General features: G+C 42.5%; 1 protein-coding gene across 5 annotated transcripts in view; it reads right to left on the bottom strand.

Moving 5' to 3' along the window:
- The window catches only part of LOC106739550 (uncharacterized), a 64,247-nt gene extending 47,092 nt beyond the window's left edge, over nt 1–17,155 (bottom strand). For 4 of the 5 annotated variants that reach the window (XM_059728820.1, XM_059728821.1, XM_059728817.1 and 1 more), the window contains exons 1-2: nt 5,606–7,453; nt 5,351–5,471 (exon numbers count right to left, since the gene is read on the bottom strand). The gene's annotated coding sequence lies outside the window, so the exon portion shown is untranslated. Of the gene's footprint in view, nt 1–5,350; nt 5,472–5,605; nt 7,454–14,382; nt 14,500–14,684 lie in introns of those variants that run through there. The other variant, XM_059728818.1, reaches the window with a different exon arrangement.
- Between the last annotated feature and the right edge of the window lie 210 nt (nt 17,156–17,365).

The raw sequence follows: 17,365 nt of genomic DNA, 5'->3' as shown, positions 1-17,365 counted from the left end.
TGGAAGAGCAGATCGTCTCTCTCTTCAAGGATTGTGCTACGGATTGTGCCTGTCAGCTTTGCAGCCTGAGTACCTTGGACTAGGTGAGATCCCAGCGCTCGCTCTCTCTTTTCACTCTAGGCATAAACTTCTGAACCTGAACTGTATCAATTAAGCTTGAGCTAAGTTTCCCCAAATACTTAGTGAAACCAGGGTAGTATTGTCATTGTTTGTGTTTGTTTTTCTTTTGCATGTCTATTACTACTAGTACCATTATATATTTCATATGCTTAGCAATAAATAACTTTTATAGTCAAACTGGTAGTAATTGGGTATATTTTTCCTTCTCTGCTTCTCTTTCCTCCTGGGCTCTGCAGCAACGCTTCTTTTACCTAAGCTAAAGATCCCTGTGAAGCCCAAAAATATTGTGGGGTCTGCTCATCAAGAGGCCAAAGATTGGGACATGCTGAGTTTGAAACACATAAGGGGATCAGCTTGTACAGGCTGATTGACCCAGTTTGACTCAGACGTGCCCTTATGAACTGAATGCTGGCCCATGAGGGTGTCAGCTGGACACCCAGCCGGATTCAGAGGGATTCTGTTCACCTGTGTGCTTGTGTCTGACTGCATTTTATTGTTGCTCTTATGAACTGATTCTTGGCATATGAGGGTGTCAGCCTGTCCATACTGATCAGCCCGGCCAGGTCAGGCGTGTCACGTTAATTTGTGTGTGTTTGTGTGTATGACTGATTCGGTGACTGGAGGAACCCAGTCCCATTGAGATTGAGTCCTGCAAGATAGCTCCACTGGGGGTGAGGGCTTGCAGAAGGGAGAAATACAGCTCCGTATAGTAACACAAGCAGCACACTGACAGAATCACCAAGACCCTAGAAACTATCCCTAATAAATGAGCACACCCCAAAGTAATGGGCAAATTTGTTAACAGCATGAAGCACATGGGAGTCCTTGAGACCACTGGAGAAGAAAGGCATCCAGTAACAAGGCCAGACTCTTGCCTTTTCTGGAACAGAAGTTTGTACATTTAAAATTATACACTATCATGAACAAGTTCTATCACAGGAGTCCCCACTAATGGACTATGGGATATCTGACAGATGTCTTCAGTGAACTTCCATGGTTGTTCACAGTGTACCCAAGTAAAAAGTCTACCAAGTTGCTGCTGCCTGCTGTAAGTTATGGAGCCAGCAAAGTTACCCTGTGATGATGACTTCCTGGCAGAACAGAGTTAACCAGATACTTCCTTGTTTGTTTACATAATATATAGCTGAAATATTGTCCATCTGAATTTGCAACACAGTCCCACAGAATGGCCAGAAATGCTATTCGCAGCTCCAGAATATTTACATACATTGGATCACCTTAGTATGCAATAGTCCTTATATCTGCAGAGGGTCCCAGTATACATCTCCATCTATCACTAAAGCATCTGTAATAACTTGTGTCATTGTTGCAAAGCAACAAAGAATGGGATCACTGGATCCAGCCACCAGTTTACTTCTCATGGGACTTTGGGTGAGATTGTGATAATGACCATCTCTGTGGTGCCCGGACACGATAAAACAGACCTCAACCACAGGTATAAGAACTGAAGGTATAAGATCCCAAGAAACATATCCATCATCAGAGTCTGACTTCAGGCCATCTATCATCGACTAAACAGAATCAAATCTTTCTTTTGGCAGGAAGTTGCTGGTTGATAGGAAATCAATCATTGCTCCTACAAGCATTATCACTTGTGTTGCTGTGAGAAAAAAAATTCTCGTAGATTACAAGGAGTCCTACTAAAAAGATCAGGGAAAGGATATAATCTGTTGGCATCTCATATTGGGACATGCCTCTGATCAGCCAGTTGTCCCAGTACATAGACATATCTTCTAAAGTACTCAGTGTAGCAGGACACTAAGGTGCCTGCTACTGCAAGAGCCAGGAAGGCTTATCAGGTGCCGGTTGCCAAGGCAACAAAGGGGGGCTAATGGGTTACACCTGCCTAGCCGGCTGAAAGAAGGGGCAGGGCCTGGCCTATATAAACCACAGGCAGGAGGCCAGGTGGGGGGTTTCCTACCAGCAGCCAAGGCAGAAGGAGCTCCCTGCCAGAAAGAAAAGACAAACTGCCCTGCCAGAAAGAAAAGAGAAGCAGAGCCGGGATGCCAGAACAGAGTTGGTCACCACCGGATGACAGAGAACCCTGGTAGGCTTGAGCGCGGTTTAATTGGAGACTTATGTTTGCTTTGTAACCCAGGGGCTTGCGTTTATGTTGCAGTTTGTTTATCGCCAGTGGTTTGGGTGAGGCTATAAGGGGATGGAGGAGGCCTCATAGGGGACTCACGGTAGAGTGAGGACCCCAGCCCCAGTTAGGGCACGGAGTTTGGGGTGTGCAGACCCCAGCTCCAGAGCAGAGCCCCAGAGAGAGGGCAGCCTTGTGGAGGGAGGAGCCCTGGAGAGAAGGGCGGCGTACAGAGAAGGCCCACAAGGCTTAGATATACAGAACACCCGGAGCAGGAGAACTGTGGCCAAGTGGAAGAGAGGTAGCCTCCCTATAAAAAACACAGATATCATCGAAGTCGTGGTGGGCGAGAATAGGAGGGTATAAGTCAGAAGCTTGGCACAGTAGAAGAGGTGGCAAGGGCTAGCATGGTGACCCTGCCATCCCTCCTGTTGCACACAGGATAGCTCCATTTCTAAATTACACAGCCAATGTACTGATATAGTGGTTGGGACACGCTGTGAATCTGAAATACTTTCTGTGACCCGAAGGTATCACAATATGGAATCATTCAAGCAAGAGCTACAAACCCCAGTACTGAGCCTGAATGAATGGGATGACAGAAGTAAGCATTAACATTGTAAACTCGAGATAAAAAGTACTTATTGATTTTCCTTGGGTATCCCCTCCTTATCCTTTGGAACTAGGAATCAGTAGAGAGAGAAGCCTACTGGAAATTCCTCTAAGGCTCCTAGACAAGGTAGGAGCATTGATTGCAAGTCTCTTCTGAGAAGTGGTTTTGAAAATGGATAGGAAAGGAATAAGTGCTAATGCAGAGAACTGGATGAAGAAATGATAATCTCTTAACATGTTGCTTATCACTGACATCTACCTCATCAGTGCTATTAGATGAAAATAACCAGGGGAGTGGAGCAAGACCGTTTCTTCTATTCAAAGGTGAGCAACACAACTTGAAGTACAATCCCCAACGAACATAAAGTGGCCTTTAAATCTTTTAACCAGTGCATAGTATTATCTTTTCACTTGCAAAATAACTCCATGCCAGTTGACTGTGAACTATGGAGCTGAATCCCAGAAATCCCAAATCTTGATGCTTGACCCCATAGTACTTTATGACCACCAGAGTGTCACAGGCATCTACCAACTGTCTTTCCTCTTTTACATTTCTTACTTCTCTACTTTCTTGTGCTTTTACAAGAAAGAATTAGAAAATTTTACTTGGTTCAGAAAGTTCTAGCAATTGGCCACACTATCTGTAAGGAGGTAGAAGAGTTTGTCTTTCTCAAGATGGGATCACAGGAAAGTAGAGCCGGAAGGGACCTCAGAAGGTCATCTAGTCCAGCCCCCTGTTCAAGACAGGATCATCCCTGACTAAACAATCTCAGCCAAGTGTGTGTCTGACCTGCTCATGAAAACTTCCAAGGATGGAGATTACATAACTTTTCTAAATAGCGTGTTCCAGTGCTTGACCACTCTGAGTCAGAACATTCCTACTAATCTCCAACCTAAATTTCCCCTGCTGCATCTTAAGTCCATTATCCCTTGTCATGTCCCCTACATCCATGGATAAAAGTCCATCTCCATCCTCTCTATAATTATCCTTCAGGTATTTCAAAAACCATTGTCATATCCTCCCTCAGTCTTCTCTTCTCCAGATGAAATAAACCTACTTCTTTCAGCCTTTCCTGAAGTCTTACTTCCTAGGCCCCTAATCATTTTTGTTGTGGTACACCGGACTCCTTCCAATATATTTACACTTTTCTTGCAGTACAGGGCCTAAAACTGGACACACTACCCCAGGTGAGGCCTCAGCAGGGCTGAATACGGCAGAAAACTCACTCCCCTTGATGTGCAAGTGACATCCCTTTTGATGCTGTTGACTTTTTTTTTTTTTTTGGCAACAAGAGCACATTGTTAGCTTATATTCAAGTTATGGGCTTCATCCTGGGGTGGCATCCTTAAAGATACTTGGTAGGGCTGTGTGACACTTTCTCCACTGAATTGAATCTGGGACCATTTGGCCCAATTTGGTGGCCGAATCTCTGAATCCGAATTGAATCAGGAGACCCTTTAATCTCTCTGAATCGAATCGGAACCCTCCAAATTCATTTGGAGAGATTTGGAAAGATTCAGCGATTCAGACATGGACACAGCTGTAAATGTTGTTTTTTATATACCTCAAGGTGCCAGGTGACTCGTGTGAATGCTGCAATGCTGGGGCAGATGGAGCATCCCACAAGAGCGTGGGGTTGGCACCCCCAGCGCACTTGGCAGCAGACCTGGAAGTGGACCAGAAGCACTTCCAGTCCACTTCTAGGTCCACCAGGGAGCATGCTGGGGGGGCCCCCCTATGTCCCTCCAGCTCAGTGACTGGTGCCTCCTGGGTCTGGGATGGCACCCAGGGTCCCCCCATGACCGATTGCCGAGCCAGTTGGGCGTGGGGGGTCCCCCCACGCCCATTCTCCGGTGGATCCAGAAGTGGAGTGGAAGAACTTCCAATCCACTTCTGGGATCGCTGCCGAGCATGCATGGGGGGGCCACACTCCTGTGGGATGCCCCATCTGCCCCAGCATCACAGCATTCACAAGCCATGCCTGGTACCTCGAGGTATATAGGAAAAAACATTTAAAGCTGTGTCTATGGCTGAATTGCCAATTATCTGAATCGGCATCGAATCTTCAGGTTCGGATTCTGCCAAATTGAATCGGGGACAGTGATCCGAATCAACAAATCAAATCACTGTCCCCTATTCGATTTGGCCAAATCTGAATCGAATACAGCCTGTTTCTCACAACCCTAATACTTGGCCTTCTTTATATGTAATAGTGGTGGGGGTTCTCTATTACACCAGCTTACAGTACTTTTGTCTTGTCTGTATTTCCTTATCTTTTTAATGAAAATGTCATGGGAGACAGTGTCAGAAGCCTTGCTAAAGTCAAAGTATGTCATATCCATTGGTCTCCCCACATTCACCACACCCGTCATCTGCTCATAGAAGGAAATCAGGTGTGTCACTGTGGCAGCAAAGATCGCGCTGCCAGCCCTAAGGACGTATGGGTCCCAAGGGAAAGAACCTGGAAGCCCCTAAAGAGTGACAGAGGAGTTGCTCCAAGCACAAATGCTTACCTTGTTGCAGACAAGAAGATCAGAACTCGCCGGGAGCACAGATGCCAAGATTTGTAAGCTCCTGCCGGTTCCGGTTAGCTTGGCGTGTGACAGACTGTCCTAAAAATGTGCCCAGCAACAGCTGTGGGGGAGGGAGAAACAGGAGGGAAGAGAAAGTTACCAAACAGTAAGAATGCTTAAGCTGTGCCCAAGCAGGGGTGATGGAGGACAACAGGAAACTCTCTCCTTCTAAGACTCGGAGTCTCTCTCATTTACCTAAATCCAAGATTGAGAATTGGGTGTGATGCAAACTTTGGAGAACTGCAGTCCAGATGGGGAAGAGAATCTGCAAGACCAGAAGACAACCAACCATGAGTGGTGGTGTTGCAGGGATTGTGGTTGGGGAAAAATTCCAAGAACAAGAGCTCTGCAACCCACCTGAGGATATTTCTTGTTCTCAAAAGGGATTATATCAGGGGCAGAGATCCCAGGTCTATGAATGATTAAATAACCCCAGTCAGGATTAGAGATTAAGTTAACTAAGAAGTTAGCAATAAAATTACAGGAACATAGGCATACTCAGGTCTGCAAACATATTGCCATTGTGTGCCTGTGACCACAAAGCAGGTCATTGGGTGCGAAGAACTACAGCCAGCCATAGGTCTACAGCATTCTAGGCCAGCAAGCCTCCCTCCTTTTCTTTTCTCTTTTTTTTTTTTTTTTTTAATCTTGTCATGGCAGGAAAGAAAGGGCAGACATGCTGTTAGATACCAAATTTTCAAACCACCTGTTGGGACCTAGCACACACACAGTCCCATCAGGAAAGTAAATGAGTGAACTCAATAAGGACTCACTCATTTAAAGTCAGACATGACTTGCTCTTCATGAATCCATGCTGACTGTTCCCAATTACCTTGTTCTCCTCTAGGTGTTTCACAATAGACTCCTTGAGGACTTGTGCCATGATCTTTCCAGGTATCAAGGTCAAGTTGACTGGTCTATAATTCCCCAGATCCTCCCTTTCCCCCTTTCTTAAAGATGAGTGCTATGTTTGCCCTTTTCCAGTCATCTGAGACCCAACCTCCAGAAGTTCTCAAAGAAGATGGCTAATGACTCTCAAATTACTTCAGTTAATTCCTCATCCATCCCACCTGGCCCTGCTGATTTGAAGGTATCTAGATTCTCTAAATAATCTGTTCTGCCATTACTCTGGGCTATTTGTCTCCTTCCCTATCTTTGTTGCCAACTGCACTCATCTGGTAGTTGCCCCTGTTTGAGAAGGTTGAAATAATAAAAAAAAAAAACATTAAATACTTTAGTCTTCTCTGTATCATCCATAACTAGATTACCTTCTGCATTCTATAAGGGACCTAAAGTTTTTCTGGTCTTCCTCTTACTTTTTGGCATACTTGTAGAATCCCTTTTTATTGCCTTTTACTTCCCTTGGCAGCTGCCTCTGAAATCATGCCTTGGCCTTTCTAATTTTCCCCTTGCATGCCCATGCAATGCACTTATACTCTTCCTTAGTACTATAACCAAGTTTCCAGCCAGCTCTCCTGGACTCCTTTTACCCCTCTGACTTGCTCGTAGGGGATCCTGCCCATCAGTTCCCTGAATTTACTCAAGTCTGTTTTTCTCATGTCCAGTGTCTGTATTCTGCTGCTCTCCTTTCTTTCTCCCCTTAGGATCTTGAATTTTATCATTTTGTGGTAACTGTCACCCAAGTTGCCTTCCAGATTCACAATCTCAACCAATTCCTCCTTGTTTATGAGCAGCAATTCAAGAAAAGCTTCCCCCCAGTTAGCCTGCCTACCATCTGTATCAAAAAGTTATCCCCAATACACTCCAATAATCTGTTGGATTGCTTGTGCAGTGGTGTTTTTTCCTTCACATAAATTGTCCTGATAATTAAAGTCTTCAATGAGAATCATTTCCTGAGATTTGGAAGATTCGGTCAGTTGTTTAAAGAAGGCTTTGTCCATCTTCTCTTCCTGGTTTGGTGGCCTGTAGCAGATGCCCAACATGACATTTCCCCCCCATTGCTCTCTCCTCTGACCTTTACCCAGAGGCTTTCAACAGGCATACCTTTCACTTCATACTGATCCTCAGAACATATGAACATTGCCTTTATATATAGGTCAACACTTCATTTTCCCCCCCCCCCCCCCCCGGTCTATCCCCAACAAGGATAGACATCCATGACTGTACTCAGAAATATATTGTATCATTTCATGTCTTTATTTCTTAAAGTACTCCAACATGGTTTACATTTTTTCTTCTCCAAGGACATGACTAAGGAATCTGGATTAGAGTAAGTAAAGCTGGAGTAGACTAAGCCTGTGAGTCTCCTTGGGGGGGAAAGACACTAGAAGTAGTGTCTTTGATTTACTAACATTTTAAGAATCCCAGAGAAGGCCTAGGGTCCTAGCAACACAGAAAATAGGGACTGAAGATGATTAGGTTATGTTTTGTTTGTACACCTGGAAATTGGAATTTTGATAACTGGGAAACCATATTCAGCCTGGTCAGAGGACACAGTAATACGAAGAAATAGACTGTGTCAGACAGATGCTATCAATTGATACCATTAGGGCTTGTCAGAAGTAGGTTGATTCATTTGATCCATTTTCCTGATAAACAGACCACTATGCCAAAGGCAGCACTAGGGTAGCCAGAAACTGAAAAGTCACAAAAACGTTTTTACCCTTAGAGGTACTACCGCTAAATGAGAGTTCACACCCATTATACCGGAAGATTGGGCTGCCACTACCTCTTCTAAGCAGAAATGCAGGTTCAGTTTCCAGTAGTGTTAATCTAGCACCTTTTATGAATGCTAACAACTTTTCCTAACATTTCTCTCACTCTCTCTTGTTATAAGAATTTGTCAGTTTAAAATTGGGACTAGCACAGAGCCTAGTCTTAGTACACTTTTTTTTTTAGTACAGTGGAAACCCCTCTTCACTATATAATTCCACTCAGTATAATGATTTATTATACAAAGCCAGTTGGAGTGCAAGATAACATATCTTAAGAACCTTCAAAGAAAAAAAGCAGAACACTATCTACCTAATTATACATCAAAGAGCATTTAAGAATAAATTCTGTTATCTACAATGTAAGGTATTTTTTTAGTGCTCCACTTTCATAATTTGAAAATACTGCTGCTACTATTAGCCACAGATTTATGTTTAACTGTGCTCAGATACCAGAAAAATCTCAATGTCCTTTTACGAGTCTATTCTATTCTCATCATCGAGATTTTCATTTTCTGTCTTCTAAAAAGTACATTCACAATTCTTCTCAGAGAAGTACTTCCACTGTACTGTTTTGTAATAACTGTAGTCTGTCACAAGTTTAACATATTTTTAATGATATTTTAATAATATTATTTTTATTGAGTTTAAGGGAACAAAGGTCCAAATGTATCAGTACTTGTATTTGCCATTTGTATTTCAGTTTTCAATTACTTTTAGATATTTATTAACACTTTTTCCACAAAAATATTTATATGGGGCATTTTGTATAAGAATGCATTTGATACCCATCTGATACAATGCTAGTAAACATCTTTCATTATACTTGCCACATAATATTTAGAGGTCCTGTATTTCTTTTCTACTGTAACACTTAAGAATTTAGAACCATTATTCCCATCTATACTAATGGAATTCTTGCTGCTGGAATCTCCCGTACTATGTTGAAAATATACCTCAATTTGTAAGCAAGTTATTTCAAAATATTTTTAATCTGAATGAATATTTCAAACAATATATTTAGATTTGTTGGAAATCACACTTTTCTCTACTATTGTATTAAGTAGTGACTATCATATACTAGTCTGCCAGCATTCCTGAAGCTTGAAAGATATGTAGAATTGAGTTAGATACTCTGCAGGTGGAAGCTGATATAACAAACTAAAATCTTGCCCATACTATCCCATACTATGTTGGGTAGTCTAGAAGAGCAAATAATTGACAGTCTTTTCTTTTTTAATATTAAATTGTTATTAATAATTTTGTTGATTCATTTCTTGCCAACATTGTGGAATCAGGAAATCTCGAGGAGGAGTTATATCAATTAATAGGGCACTGTGTCTCACCCTTTTTAGACTCGCAACACTGCCACTCAGACTCAAGGCACCCCTCAGAAAATGCCAGTTCTTAGTTTTTATTTGTTTTTTGACTATAGAAAAATAGTAGAGCAATTTTTTGTTGCAAAGAACTCAACAGGTCAGAATGTTTTTAACACTATGGATTCCTCTCTGAAATCTCTGGGCTTATCTTGTGAATCATGTTCACACACCTAATAGTACTAACACTGTGTGGCACCCCACAGCACTGTTGAAAGGATCTGAAGGCACCGCAAGGTGCTGTGGCACTCTGGTTGAGAATTACTGGAATAGAGAGTGGTAGATGGTTAGACTGACATAGGAGGCTATTGCACACACAGATGAAGTGTTTGGAAAAAAAAATCCATGAAGACAGAAGGAACAAATGAATGGAGCATCAAGGCTGGGATCATTAGCACAGTGGAGAGGGGAGCAGTGACACAACAAGGCCAAGTCATAGATATAAAAGCATATTATAGACAAAAAGGGATTTTAAATAGATGCAGTGGAAAATGAAGAGCAGATGAAGAATTTAAGGGGAAGGATGATTTCAATTATTTGGATGGATTTGGCAGAGGGACCAATAAAAGTTTCAAGGAGGACACAAGGGAAAGTCTGCAGTAAATAAAGCAGGAAAAAGCCTGGAGAAAAGCTTTAGCTGTCTGGATAAAGAGGAAGAGTCAGGTAATCACACAGATATTTCTACTGCATTATTTCACTTTCATCTGGCACAGGACAGATGAGTAATTATGAAAGTTATGTATCTGCAGGATGTAATACAAGCACTGGGAGACTAACAGTATGTTGTTTGGCCCCAGCATAGTTTTTACACTAGTGAAAAGTAGATGCAAGTACTAGGGCTATGCGGAATTTCACCAGCTGTTTCAATTCGACACTGTTTCGACTCATTTCAAGCTCGAAACAGTGAAATTTGAATCGAAATGAAGGGCTTTGAAACAGCCTCGAAACAAAAGGAGGCTAGTCAAAATGTTTCAAAGCAACCAGCAGCGAGGTGGTGAGAGACGGGGGAGAACCAGGGCTGCGCTTCCAGCATCAGGCTGTAACACAGCCCTGGCTCTCCCCATCTCCCGCCATGGGGCTGTGGGAAGCCGATAACAGTGCAGGAGAAGGGAACTGAGCCCAGGCTCAGCACAGCGATTGGGCTGGGGAAAGGAACTGAGCCCAATGGCTCAGTTCCCCCACCCCAGTGCTAGAAGGGATGGGAGGCAGGGGTCAGCCCAGCTGGGCTGACTCCCAACCCCCAGCCTGATCTAGCAAAATGTCAAAAGTGTTGAAACAGCCTCACTGTTTCAAAGAAACAAAATGGAACAGCTGTTTCGGATCTAAATTAAATTTGAAAAGGAATGCTGTTCCATCAAAACCTCGAAACTCAAGGTGAAATGGAATGGTGCCATTTCACACAGCCCTAGTAAGTACTGCAATTCTGATTTGTATAAAAGACTATACAAGAAGCAGTGCAGGAGAGACATTTCTTTTAACTATCAGTACCATGATAGATCATGACTATGTGTTGTGATAACACAACCAAAACATTATTTGGTGAGGAGCACAAGGGAATCTGCCCTATTTAAATCAGCTAGCAAAAAGCAGCTCTATATTCTTAAAGCTCCTTCTCATGTCAGGAGAGCCCAGAAAAGGTCTCCAGTCTTTGATCATGCTTGGCAGGGAAGACTGTGTAAATCTAAGTCTTAAAAACCAGGAGAGCCTCAGGGATTCAGTTTCTGAAAATGAAAATAAATTTGGATTTGAGTGGTCAATGGCAGACCTCAGATTTGCTCTTCCCTAATCTCACCTAATTCATACCTAATCTCAAAATGAGGAGAAATTGTTACTTCATAAGCCCGCCTTTCAGAATTCCTGTTTAGTTACTTAAAACATAACTGTTACTGATGGCTATTTAGATGCCTTTGTGAATTTAATCTGGTGATTTCCATATATTTTCAAGGTGTATACACCCAACAATCTTCATTATTTGACACTATACTTGACTCAGCAGAAGCACCAAAGATTAACTTGACACAGGACCTGAATTACCCTCTTGCTTCGAGACACATTATTAGAACAATATGGGGAAAACCTTCAGTACTGCTTCCTATCGATAGTCAGGCCAGTCTTGAACCTAAGCCTTTGGCCTACCTGGATTAGCCACTCATCCAAGTCTGCCATCTCTCCAGCTAACTACTCAGGCTGAACAAAGGCAGCTGGAAACCCCCATCTGAGTCTAATCATCTACCCATTCCCTACCACCCAGGGCTAGGGACAGAAGTTACACATAAACCAGTTTAACTGATCAGAAACTAGTTTAAACCTGTAACAGAACAGAAGTTTAGTGCACATAAACCAGTTTCAAAATGGCCAAAACTGGTTTAAGATAAACCTGGTTGAATGCAGTATCAGACTTAACTGATCCGGGTCAAACTGGTTTACGAAACTTCTGTCCCAGACCCCTTCCTGGCTGAAGTTAAATCACAGCCTCCAGCATGCTTTCCAGCCCTGGGCTGTACTCTGCTGTCTACTCCAGAGAGCAGGGCTGGCCCAGCCCCTCTGCTCCCTAGCTGGAGTAGTGAGGGCTGGCTGACAAGAGTGGAAGGATGGGGCAGGTGGGAGGCAAGCCCAGTCTCCAGCGGGAGGGACTGCCCACTCCCAGGCAAAGCGAGGGAGGGGAGTTAAACACCCCTTCCCCTGCTTAAAATTACTGCTGGCTTCAACTGTGGAATGCAAATCCCAGAGGCACCTGGAAGCAGGAAGAAGTGATGAGCAACCCTGCAGAGTCCTGCTGATATAATTCTGGACTGCAAACCCCAAAGACCTCTGGAGCAGAAGGAAGAGGAAGTGAACACACAGCCAGAAAGTCATGCTCTAGCGCCCTTCCCCCCCCCCCCCGCCCGGCTTCTGGCTTGAACCACTGCAGGCATGTGGCTGCAGTTCCTGACCCAAAGGTAAATGTCTGTTCACTTCTGTTTCAATTTAATCTCTGCACTTTAGACTAACCTGTAAAGACTGAATCGATTCAGCTTCAGACTTTTTGAATGTCTATACCTAGCCCAAGCAGCCAGCCAGAGTCAGCTAACCCTTCACTCCCTCCTTGACCCAGAAGAGGAAGTACCTGGTCAATAGGGCTTAACTCTTACCCAGACTGCATTGTTGTTCCTCATGGCCTGTGTGTTTACTGGTGCTTGATCCCTCCCTGAACCCAACTCCCAGCTTGATCTCCTGGCTACCAGAGCTAGCTAGTCCTCTGACTCCACACTCTATCTCACCCTCCAGCATTTTGAGAAAAATGCATTCACTTTGATAAACCCTCCCAGAACCCTGGTTAGATACCCAAGAGGGTAGCCCACATTGAGCTGCCAGGTTGCCACAGCTACACTTCTTGCAGTACCTGACACTACTTTAAAACTAGCTTAGGTATTTCAGACACGCCGCAGGCATACCACAGATTGCAATGTACACCTACCTTTGAGTAAGGAACAGCTTTTAAAGTGCTCAATACACTTCCTTGACACATTCTGCTTATTTTTATTCCCCTTAATACAATTACACACATAAAATGTACATTAAAACAACATGATTTATGGTGAAAATTCAAGAAATCAAAAGACAGGAAATTCTAGAATGGAGATGCCTCATACAACTTTAATATACTGCCTTTCCCCATATGTGTCATGTACAGGCATAGGTGGATCCAGGATGTTATAAAAAGGTGTGCAGGTGGGAGTAGTGACTGGTACTGCAGGGTGACTGTACCTCCATTCCCAGCTCCTCCCCACACTGCACAACACCACAGAGGCAGCAACCAGGGCCTCTTTTGAGTCCCCAAATTAGGTAAGAATCTTCCCCTCCCCCCCCAGCTCTTGGCACCTCTTTCTTCCCCCCCCTTTGCTCTACAGCATCTCCTCTCTGCTCCCCTGTCCCTCTTACTGCTTCCCCTGGCTGGCCTGAGAGTCAGGGGGAGTTCTGGAGGTTCTTCTGCCCTACTCCAGCTCAGCTGGGGACAGCAGCAGCAGCACTGGTGGCACCTGCCCCCTAAAGCATTCCCCCTGGGGGCAGGTTCGCCTGAGCAAAGAATGAGAACTCACCTACTGTCACTGCTGCCTATTGTCAGCTCCCCATGCAGCCCACCTGGAGAGGGGCAGGAGCACCCCACCCTTGGGCAGCTAAAGTCATTGGCAGTGGCAGGCTAGGACCAGAAATGGAGGAGAAGCAATATGTTGCTGAGCAGAAAGGGGAAGGAGGGAGGGGAATTCTTGCCTGCTTCAGATAATTGAAGTCCTTGAGTGCTGTTCTTGCAGTTTGGTCTAAAAAGGGGGCTGCACTCCCTCTGGATCCACCCCTGTGTACATATAATAGATACATGGTCACATGATATCTCTTCCACAGGACCTCTGCCTCTGCCTGTCTACAGAATGGACAAATGCTTAATTAATGAGCAGCTATTTATTTGTCCTCATCATAATTAAAGATGGGTGTCCATGCCTTATTTACTAGATACTATTCAAAGTTTGCTCTGAATAAACTTATAGATTTCCTCATGGGCTTTTTCCAAAGTCTTCTGCACTATAGCATCTTCACAAACATTAATTACTATGTGTTCACAAAATCCCTGTAAGGGGGTGCTATTGATCCTACTTAATAGATGGGAATTGAAGCACTGAAAGATTAAGATAAAAAGTACCCACTAATTGTTGATACCCAAAATATGGTACTTATAAGCATGTTTTTTCTAAGTATTTGCCATTCTACGGCACTTGAGAAATTCAAGCACTATTTTCATCGGCTTGACTTGCAGTTGTGAGTGCTCAATGTTCCCACAATCAGACCTTGGGATCTTAGGCTTCACAGTCACAAAGTGAGGAACAGAATTACTGACCACAGTTAAAAAGTTAGGAAGAAAGTTCTCCAAGACAGTATGTAAGTGTCTTACCCTTCTTTCTCTTTCCTCAGCCTCCTGCCTTACTCACTACACACCTTCCAAGCATTGCACATGCTGAGCCAGGCAACAGCCTCGATTGTACAAGACACTTTATAGACCCACTCCAACCTGTAGAGCAAATTAAGCAGGGGGTCCTGTGAGAAAAATAGCTGCATAAGTAAAATTAACTATACAGGTAAATGGGAGTCACACAGCAAACTCCTCACAGATTACTTAGAAATTTTAGCAAAGTACAATTTCCCTCTGAAAAAATAAATCTTATTCACTTATGGACGTATTTCTAAGTTACTCACCTTTATATAAGGATCATCCAATTCTTTTTTTTATATAATATGCCACGTCTGAAAAACAAAATCTCAACACTGTCACTTTCTTACAAGCTTTTGTTTTTGCAGAGAAAGACTGTGGAAAAATTAAATGATTAGAGGAAGTGTAAAACAGAAGCACCTGTATATAAGTAAATACGAGTATGAAAAAAGTCACTGAGGATGAAGAGGGAGAAAGACAAGAAAAAAGACACGTTCCTTATTCATGCAGTGCAAGAAAGAAAACCCTCAGCAGCTTTATACACTGAAGTGATACATGTTAACCCACATCCACGTCCCCTATAAAATACAGCTAAATACACAATAGACAAATTTTACCACATGCTGAGCAGCATCAGAATCTAAGGAGACAGATTCTTCCAGAGGAGGAATAGGAAGAGAGGAGCAATGAGTGGTATACACCAGCATTATCCTAAAACGCTACTAAGGGACACAAGGGAAATCACATACTAATGGAGAGTGGAAATTTTCCTTGCAATAGAATTTGTAACCATCTTTATCTCTAAAATAGGTGATAAGAGGAGATGCATGCCTAATGTTCATTAAATCCTGTTTGTTCCCATTACACTGAATTTAACTCTTGGAGCACTGTCAGCCTATTTAAATAGGACCTCTAAGTCTATTGCAGTGTCTGCATAAGTGTGATCTGTTGCTAAAGAACTGCTGTTCATTCAGATTAAACTTGCTTGTGAGAATTTAAAATTTCTGATCCTAGTATTTGTAGGCCTTTTCAAGTTATTTTTGAAGCAACTGAAATAATTCTAATTGTACTTTACCAACACAGCACCATAATTAGAACAATATGGGAAGTATGGAACAAACTAAAGATTGAACATCCTAGAATAGTTCAGATGCTGAGTTAAGAAGGCATTATATCCCATCATACCCCACAGACTTTTTCTTGCCCTGTATATTCAGCTCCCAAATGGCATCTTGCACAGGGGAAGATATCATCAGAATGACTCCAGTGAGAATGCTTCAATGTTTCTTACATCACATTGTAATTTACAAATCCAGGGACCTTTAAAAGTTTTTACTGGCAAGGTTATGTGGATTATGAATGGAGTTTTATTGCAGTCAGGAAGTGTTTTCTACAAGTTCCATATTAGAACACACGTTCTATTCAATTCAAATCCAACACCAAACTTTTGGCTAAGTAGCTGGATCAAACAGCAACTGCTGGAATACCACTGTGGAATTTATGTGGAATCACAACACATACACATCTGGTTTTGCAAGGAATAAAACACAGGAGAATCCATGCCTTTACTTTATTACATAATTATTATTTGGCCCTATCCTAACCACATAGACATTTTCTATGGAGCTGGGCTCCACACGGCACTTAGACTTCTATGGATCATACTGGATCCAGATACATCTTTAACCACCTCAGAATTTGTTCTGAAACTGATCAAATATTTTTAACAACCCCTACAGCGGAAAAAACCAAAACATAAGCAGCAGACCCAAAGTTTGTAAATGGAAAGACTTCCTAAAAAAAAATTTCAGATAAAACTATTATGCCACTTACATTTATATTTCAAGGAATTTTCCTATAAAAGAGAAAAAAATCCTATTTGTGAAAACAAACACTTGAGAGAGTTATAATTTAAAAATACAGTAAATTAAAGCTGTTTTTCTAATGTATTGAGAAAAATAAAAGATTTTTTGATCTTCCCGTTTTAAAAGATGTTCTCATTTTCCCGCAACTGAATATAATTCAAAGGCAACCATATTAAAACAGCACTTATAAGACCAAAACATTTCATATATATTGACAAATTTATAATTTCTATAATCTTACTTTTACTTGTAATAACAGTAATTTTCTGTACTGTTTGCATGATTCAATTTTATTTAAAAAATCAAAAGATAAGGCATCTTTTTTGACAAAGCCTTTTCTATCTTTTGAATTCCTCTAAATATAATGTTCAAAAAAGGTCACTCAGTCATCTTTTTTATCAGTCTCTCCTGTTGAAGGAAGGATATTGTACTTCATAAAAATGTCACGCTGCAAATGAAAAATCTTCCTGGACTCAAAACCTACAATTAATTTACCAGAAAAAACTCAAATAAGAAAACAGGAAATAGGAAACCACTATCATATCAAGCAGAGAAGTAAAAGAAAAGGTCTTCAGAAATAGGAATTCACAAGGTGTTTTATTTCTGAAAAATCTCACGTTATCTACCGTATTCACTTGAATCCAAGGCAACCTTGAATTTAAGATGACCCCTCAATAATTAGACTCTATACATGGAAAATGTATAAATCTATTATAATTTTCCATGTATAGAATCTAATTATTGGAGGGTCATCATTAATACATCCCTCCCATCACTGCAGGGGGGGCAGGCAGTGGGGGAGCAGGTAGTAAGGGAGATCGAGCAACTCACCCCTTGCTTGTACCTGTCCCCCTGCCCACTGCATTCTCAGACTACCCCTTCCCCCTAGTCTCTACCCCCGCAACTCCTCCCCAGCCTCTGCTCTCCACTTCCTCCCCGCTTACCCTTGTTCTGAGCTAGCAGGCTCTATCTACGCTGAATCTTAAGGCACTCAGCATGACCCCAGCCAAGGCCGCATAGCAGCCATGCAGGTTGCATGCTGCTACTACAGAACGGGGCTGGGGCTGTGCTCAGTGGCCCAA

The sequence above is a fragment of the Alligator mississippiensis genome, chromosome 5 (genome assembly GCF_030867095.1).
Source record: "Alligator mississippiensis isolate rAllMis1 chromosome 5, rAllMis1, whole genome shotgun sequence".
In the NCBI taxonomy this organism is placed as follows: Eukaryota; Metazoa; Chordata; order Crocodylia; family Alligatoridae; genus Alligator; species Alligator mississippiensis.
The sequence above is the reverse complement of the archived record's forward strand: the minus strand, read 5'-3'. Positions and strand labels throughout refer to the sequence as shown.